This window comes from Micropterus dolomieu, linkage group LG20, assembly GCF_021292245.1.
Source record: "Micropterus dolomieu isolate WLL.071019.BEF.003 ecotype Adirondacks linkage group LG20, ASM2129224v1, whole genome shotgun sequence".
Classification (NCBI taxonomy): domain Eukaryota; kingdom Metazoa; phylum Chordata; class Actinopteri; order Centrarchiformes; family Centrarchidae; genus Micropterus; species Micropterus dolomieu.
Genome location: NC_060169.1, coordinates 13555496 through 13564059, shown reverse-complemented (window position 1 = coordinate 13564059; position 8564 = coordinate 13555496). Strand labels below are relative to the sequence as shown.

Here is an 8564-nt window from a genome sequence, read left to right as displayed (position 1 = left end):
AATAAACCGGTTAGTATTCCCTTCTACTTCCAAAACATTCCCATTCTCTCGTTTTTGTCAACTTCAGCAAAAAGTGTGCCACTCTGATCCTGACACCATCTGTCTCTCTCCTCCCTCTGCTTTTCCTCCTTTACTCGCAGCAACCAATATTCAACAACCATGTCCATGCCAATAAAGAACAATCATAGCATGACTAAACAAGATTTCACAGAGACAATAGTTATTTGGCCAGCAGCTAAACATCAACAGAAACTACCAGTTCCTCCTCTCAAGCAAAAACTGCATTCTGCTGCACTGTCCATAACATCTTTTGGGTCATAGATAGATATTCATCTGGAGCTTTCCAAAGATTAGGAAGCCAAGTGCTTTGCTATGTCTTATGGTAATGAAGGGTTGTTTTTAATAAGCTGCTGGTTCTCTCTCACAGGAATGTGAGACTAATATCTCAGCCTAAGTAGAAGGGTCACTCGGGTCAAATCCAGATGAAATTGCTGCTCACTTTTAATTCCGGAATCTTCAGTATCTATTGAAACATCAAAGAAAAAAATATTTAAATATTAAGAACTAATCTGTGGTATTACAGAGCCAATATAATGCCTATATTATGAAACTTTGTTAAAAGAAAACTTGATTGTTTAAATATTTGCTTTCAACACTGTGTAAAGGGTCAGACAAATGTTTATTTTATAAAAAAAAAACATTGAGCAGAAGACTATGCAAACATGAAAGTGGCAGAGGTGACGTTACCCCAGACAGTAGGTTAAATGTTACTTAAATAACACTACTATGAGATTAGATGAGGGATCAATCTCCTCTACCTGAGAAATAAGAGCTCTTCAAACACTACTTTAATTATCAGATGGGACTTATCAAATATGGCTTTGAGACTATTAAAACATTATTTGCATGCTTTAATAGACCAAAGTGCACCAAATTAAAGATTATTCTTAAAACGTTCGTATAATATCTGCATGAGAAGTTCTATTTCACACAGGCTTAGCCCTCTAGTTACAAAAATACCTAGATATTTTGAAGTGAACATACGCTCACTAGTGGGACTGTTTAAAACTCCAAGGGCCGCTCCAGAGCTCTTATACCACTCACATTTGGAGTGTTGTGCTTAGCATAGAGGAGGGAAGTCATATCTGCCCCATGGTTTTCTCACCCTTCAGAAGGCCATCCCCTCCATTTCCAAAATTAAGCAAGTATGCAAGAGAGAACCTAGATTGATGAACACTCATCAGCCTCGCCATCTGGCCCCAGTTTGTTTTCTTAGCAAATGAAGCCGATTATTGAGCAAGGTGGCTAATGGCACTGAAATCTGCTGGGTTGTTTCTGCTTTACTTGACCATCTGAATTTTGCACAGAAATTTGTATAATAACAGCCTCAGATGCAACCCATTCAGTACACAAGTGTACCAACATAATAACTGATAATGCATGCAGGTGTTTTCAATCAGCTTTTAATGGTTTTGACATCACTGATTGGGGTGTGGCCAGAAGTGCATGCTTGAAAATATAGCCTACAGAGAGCAGTGCAGCTGCAGGACAGTGACTTCCCTGGTCGGTTGGTTTGTATGTCCTTTGATATTCACGACAACTGTTCATCTGATTGGCTTCACACTTGGCAGGTGTTTTGCTTAAGATTGCAGTTTTGAATTTGTAGCTGTTTGGCAAGATGGCCTGTAACTTTTGAACCCCAAAGTTACCTGGATTACATTCCTCAGTGTCTCAGATGGAACACTGGAACACATAGTGTTCCACACATAGTGTCATTTGTAATTTATGTTTTTAAGGAATGGGTAAGTTCAGATTGGATATTATTTGTAGTAAAGGTCAGGGACAATCGTTGTCTTGCCTAAATAATTAAAATAACAAAAACTACTAGTATAAGAAAGGACACCAATTTGTATGTAGATTCATCATTTCAGTGTGTTAACTACACCAAAGAAACGATTTGTCTGCCATTTTAATGGTCAATTAACATTGTAAGAAGTTAGAGGTCCTTCCCTATTGACTGATGTACTTGTCTGCATATTATGCACACAACTCAAACTACACTGAAACCAACTCAATTCTGTTTATCAGATTACTAGCCATCTTGCTTGCTAGAGTGACAAAATACTATAACAATACTAAAAACCCCAAAATATGACTTTTATTTTAGGCAAAAGCAGGATTCTGCCTACTTTACTGTATTTCCAAGTCTTTCAACCAACGTACACTGGGCTATGCACTCTAACCCTGAATAGAACCTTGAAAGAAAAAGAATGAATAAATCACAATACATGTTTTATATACAATACTAATAGCCTTATATATCAAACATCAACTAAACTGCAAAATTGAGAAGAAAAGCTTCAGAATGCACATTTTTAGCACCTTTTCAGACTTGAAGTTTGAAAAGAAATTTCAGCACACCTTCACTTGCTCAAATTCATAAATACAGTTGGTATTGTTGTCCTTCCTACTGGTATAGTGGAAAATTGGGCCACGGATTTGTCTCTTATTCATGGCTTTGTTAGAAAAATGCTTTTAAATACCACCCCTATGATTCAGTTATTCACAAAGATTTAGATGTCAACATGACCTGACAGAAATAACATTTTGATGAGTTAACTTATTCCACATTTTGGAATACCTTATCCAATGTTGATACCGTGTTTAAATGTTTGCAACCTAGCCCAGACTGCCTACTGTGCATCTGTGCAATACAAACTGGTTTTACTGTGTGACTCATATGACCACATTTGCCAGTGCCAGTCAACAGCACACAGTAGACACTACTCACACAATTCAATTAAAGACCTGCAGACAGTTTTCCCTTTTTGTTGATTTCCCTCCACATTTTATTCTACTTTTAAAATGTCCAATTCTCCTGTACCACAGATGGAGTATACAGTGATGCGCTTCTCTGATACACACTGTGCTGCTAACACTCAACCAACCCCCCTGATCTCATACCCATCAATACAGGCACCCAAAGCAACTAGTACAAGTCACTAGTGCGGAGACAAGGACATGATCCCACAACAGCTTCCCAACCACAAGCACTTCCAGTTATGCTTGATGAAACGCATGATCATGCCAGGAGGTGAAACCATTTCAAATAAGAAAATACTAAGTATTTTGGTTGACAAGGATTTTGCCCCTGTGTTACCCCTGCATTCCAGTTTTCTTTCTACAACAACAAATATCTTCAGACAGACCCAATGCTAGAAAATCCAGGGGGTATGGCAGCTCTTGGCTCCTCTGAGTCATTTAGTCCCCCTTCCGAACTTCTGTCCTCATGACTGCACATTCCTTTCTAACCATCTCTGTATAGTCTTCCAAATAGACTGTTAGTGGGTGCACTTAACTAGGGTTGAGCGAGTACTTGGCTGAAACAAGTATCCGGTACAAATAATGTACTTTTGTACTCTTTTTTGAGTATGAGTGTCATCAGAGTAAAAAGTGTCAATATCTGTATTTTAATAAACAAATATATGAACATTTATTTAAAAAAACTGAGGCTGTTGTGTAAATAGTTTTCTAATAAATATAGCCGCTTGATGATCAACCCATGTCAATTTCAGCGCTAAATGAACAGCTTGCTCATCCCTACTATTAGCTGTATGCACAGGCCAAAAGTATAGCTATTAAAAACTCCTATGACTCAAATGATGCAGTTTGTGTTGGCTACACAAATTAAGCTCCCAGCAAACTCACTAGGTCAGCTATATACCATAATGTTGGCTAGTTATACTGCCAGCGAGTTAAAACAGTGGTAGGCTCTCCTTGTTACATTAACCAGGCCAAATGATCTGACTCCCCTGAGGAGAAGATTGTTCCACCAAGATCCAGAAACTGTAGCTCACGTCAGTTATTATAGTAGATCATGGTGGGGAGAGAACTCTATTCTGACAATTTTCTTGTTCCCAAGAAAGAATAATAGGCCCATTCTGCACCGATGACTACTGAATGTGTACACCTTTTTAGATGCTCACTCTAAAAGAACCACTGGAGCTAGTGCAATCAGGCGAATGGTTTACAACTGTACACTTGAAAGATACTTTCAGTACTTCGATGTTTCAGTGGCTCCCAGACATATGGTGAATGGTAACCTCTATCTTGCATGAGTCTCAGAGTCCCTAACGCACCTTCTGCAGGATGCGAGTAGAGTGAGAGTGTGAGCACAGACAGAGCCTTGACACCTTGTCACCCTGTTGTGGGTGCTTGGCATGTCTGTACCGATTCGCTAAACCTGCACATGCAAATTTTAGTGTGCAAACGTTAAACATACTAAATAACAACTTAACTACAGCTCTCCAACATTTGATATCATTCTCAAATAATACACCTTAAATAGCCCCAAAAACCAAAATTTTCAATTAGCTTCAAACGTTTTCTGCCCAAGTTACAATAAGTTGGTTTTGGTAAGAGATTTCTGTGCCTGTTTTTTTGTCCGGGCTCTTCTCAGTGGTTCGAAATAGGTGATGCTCAGTTGGAAAGGGGCAATGTCATTTTTGAGCACCAATGAGGATTTAACATTATTTGAATTAAAATCTGATGGCAGTTGCTGGGTCTTTTGCTTGTGTTGGCAGGACACTGTTACAAATTGGATCAAACCCAACCTACACAAGCAGATTAACTGAGTTGTCGAGTGTTTAAATTTTAAATAAATAATGCCCAAGAATGACTAACTTGATTGTTGCCTTTTTAGTCATGCAGAAATACTTTAAGAGAAATGCTTTAAAACCAGGTGTCAATTTGTAGGGCCGTTCTCTCTCTTACTTTCTCTCTCTGTCTCCCACACATACATACACACACACACACACACACACTTATGGGTATGGGCCAGAGTGTGGTGTATTGGGGGATGGGAAATTTCTACCGTTGAAAGTAATTACTTTCTTAAGGGTTGTTACGTGGCCTTTTAAGGCGGGGGTTGGGTGTAGAGAGGTCATTTAAGGAAATGGAATTTATTTCCGTTGGTCTCAAGGAAAGTTTTGTCGTTGGGAAATGACGGATGTTGGCTGAGAAAGTGAACAACATACTTTGGATATAACCGTTAGTATGGAAGAAAACAATCAACATGTTGTATCTATCATAAATCAAAAATATGTCAGCAGCAGCATTAGTGAAATAAAATGACTGCTGGGCAGTTTAATGACATGGCAAACCTAACTGGCCATGAAGTGCTTTATTGTTTGGCATTGCTTCATTTTTATATCTAATCTGTGTGTGTGTGTGTGTGTGTGTGTGTGTGTGAAAGAGAGAGAGAGAGAGAGAGAGAGAGAGAGAGAGAGAGAGGAAGAGGCACACTTATATATGGTCAACAACAGAAGGCAGTACAACCCCTCCCATTCATAGAGGCTTCCTTTATCAGCTTCATTAATACCCAGGGTGTTTTTATTATTCTTAGCTGCCTGCTTATTGAAACAGCCCATTACGTTGTCAATGAAGAATTCAAATTTAACAACCCTGACCACCACCGAGCACAACTAAAAGAGAGCAGGATGTATATACAACGAAAATTAGATTTTCAAATGCAGCTTTGTTAGAGAGATTTTGAGTGCCAAGCTATTGAATGTAAACTGCTTTAAAGTAATCCTATGTGATGTGAATATTATTATTTTTACTAAAGTTTTTTTTCTCTATATATTTGTTGTTTTTTTTAACCCAGAATAGAAGAGTGTTCTTATGTACTCTCACACAGGGACAATGTCCAGTTAAAGTGATCTAATCAAGTAAGTGTAAATTATTAAAATACACATAAAAACATATATAAAGGTAACACTTTTTTTCAGACGTTCCTTTGATGAATTGTTCCATTTTCTTTTGTTGAAGTCTAACAGCTTCTGACTCTCAATTATTTTGCATAACTCTTCTTTTGACTTTGAATGCGTTTCTAGCTTAACATTTTTTTGGAGAATACAATATTTTTATCTTTCAGTGACCTTCTTTACCATCATCTCCCTTTTAATGCCATTTTAAATCTGTGTTCATTTTCAGGCAGTTAGTGATAAAATGTGTTAAATGTCATTCAGGGGGGGAAAAAACACTTGAATTGATACAGAGATATTTGATTGGTTAAACAGCTTAACACGATGAAATGTCATGATATTATTGGTGGAAAGGCAAGCCTCACTTTCCTGTTCCTGTTTGAATGATGCAACTGCCAGGCGCCAGGGTTACTTGGGCCCCTCTCACAGCAGAAGACTGCCAAGAAAACCTCTTCATCCGTTAAAATACTGTGAGGCCCTGTAATTCAAGATCAATAGCTCTGAGACAGGATGTGATGTAGTTTTCTGGTCAGCTGTTACACACTGTGTGAGTGAACAATGGCAACAATACCAAGCGCACGTGCTCCATTGTCACAGTGAAACTGAGACATAAGGCCTTTCCCCTGGGGCTTCCTTCCACCTCCCATCTGTCTGTGTTGTCTTTGATTGGTAGGCAGCATGTGGTTCCAACGGTGCCTGAGACAATGTCACAACGAGCGACGGTGTTATGGTTTAAAAAACACACAGTCACCACAATGTATTCACACATCTAACTATGAGGCTGTTACTACTGGCCATAAAAATACAAAATAGGTGCTGTTAGGATATATTCCATGGTACTACATACACACATCATACACAAATTAATATTCAAAGCAAATGTTTTTGATCCATCTTAAAACATGTCTGAAGTGGATCTTTAAAACATTTTGTATTCCAAATGCATCAGTTCAGTCTTATAATTCAAATGACTAATTTTGTGCCTTTTTTTTTAACCAGACATCTCTCTCCCAACGATTTCAAACTTCTTTAAAATTTAGATTGCACATTTACTATGTTAATATTAAGATTGTATGCATCCAAATTTCATGTTTCACAAATTGAAGATACCAGAGAAGCCAGTGAAATTGAATTGAGCTTGACCTAAGTTACCATAGAAATGTATCTTGACAAATTACAGGTCAGAGTTATTTTCACACTCACATTAATCACCTCAATCAAATGGAGTGAAATGTATGCACAGTGTCTTTTACTGTGAATAAGGTATGTCTTGAAGTAGCCTGAAATGTAATATTATTCAGGGACAAACAGGGATTGGAGGTTCTGTTACTTCAAGTTTTCCCCTTTAAAAAATCCAAAGTCTGTTGTGTGGTCTCTACCTGCACTACAGTCTGTTTTTGTTAAATGTAGTTATGTGGGAAATAAATAATAAAATGTGTAAAAGTACTTGTAGCACCCATACCTCAGCCTGAGCTAATTTACTTAAAGGGACATATACTTTTTCTCTTACCGGGAATCCTATCTGTCCATCCAAATTGTTTCAGGCTGATTTGGCAAGGATTGAAGATGTCTGAAGTAGATGTCTGCTGTCACCCCATTACAATGAACCACAATGGCAAAAGAAATACAATTTAAAAAGTCAGCTGCAATTCACAAATCACAACACAAGTTGGCTGTTCTTACTTCTGTTATTGCGTAGAGACCTTGATTCCTTTTCCAAGGCAGGCACTTGCCTGTGTATACAGTATATATAAGGTGGAAAGTCAAACAGCAGTAACTCTGGGTCCTTGAAGTTGTGACTGACATTTTTCATTTTTAAAATTTTTATTTTAGTTAGAGTAAATAAAGAATATTTCCTGACTTGTCTGGGACCATTCCTGTCCTCCACCTCTCTGAAAAAACAGGCTATTGCTCAATGTAACAAAAACATTTTAAGGTAGTTTAAAGTAAAGCTGATGCTTTACACTGTAAAATATGGCCTGATAGGAGGCCTCAAAGGGTGGACCACATCAAGTGGATAAATTGGTCATAACACATCCAGCAGCTGTTAATATTACTACAATATATGCCAGAATGTACGATACATAGGTCTGTGTATATCTGAAAGCTATTTAAAAGAGTTTGTGAATGTTGTCACTCACTGTTTACTCATATAAAGTCAAACTTATCCACATGTATGCTATTTTATGTTATATATATGTTTTGTTCTTTCATGTGGTTATTTATTTATTATCAATTTATTTTGGTACTTTTTCATTTATATCACCTGAAGTCTCAACTGCCACAAAGTCCCCAGAAATATCAATCACATGGCTTTGCAATTCATATTTTTTTTCCAAGCTAATATTACCTTTCTCATCCCAAAATGCAGAAGCAATAATGAGCAGAAGCATCAATCCTACTTTCTGACACTTTACGCTTGAAGAAGAATTTTCATGTCAGGCAATAACCGCTAGTGAGCCTCCACGGCACAAGCTATGGGCTTGCGCCTACACCAAAGCCTAATGGGATAGATCAGCTCTTGCATAACTGGGGGCAATCACTCACTCCGTCTCCTCTCTGACAGGACTCAGTTATGGCTTCTGGGTAATATCATTTCTGTTATCTTAAGATATCAAATTTTAGTCTTTATTGGCAAAGACCTTAGCAAATGGAGGACAGTTTGCTCGCCTTAGCAAGACAGACAATAAAAAATGAAAGCATATTTATCTACCTCAAAAGTCCCATTTAAGATGGAGTTCTTGGGACTTTGGTGACATTTTAGGACATCAGAATATTTCACAAACATTAATGTCATGA

General features: G+C 37.8%; 1 long non-coding RNA gene across 1 annotated transcript; it reads right to left on the bottom strand.

The window, feature by feature from the left end:
* Positions 1-373: 373 nt before the first annotated feature.
* Positions 374-6423, bottom strand: LOC123959302. Its single transcript, XR_006822263.1, has 3 exons — positions 6337-6423; positions 6131-6243; positions 374-523 (listed from the first exon to the last, which is right to left on the bottom strand). It is a non-coding gene; the product is annotated as an uncharacterized LOC123959302 (long non-coding RNA).
* Positions 6424-8564: the final 2141 nt, after the last annotated feature.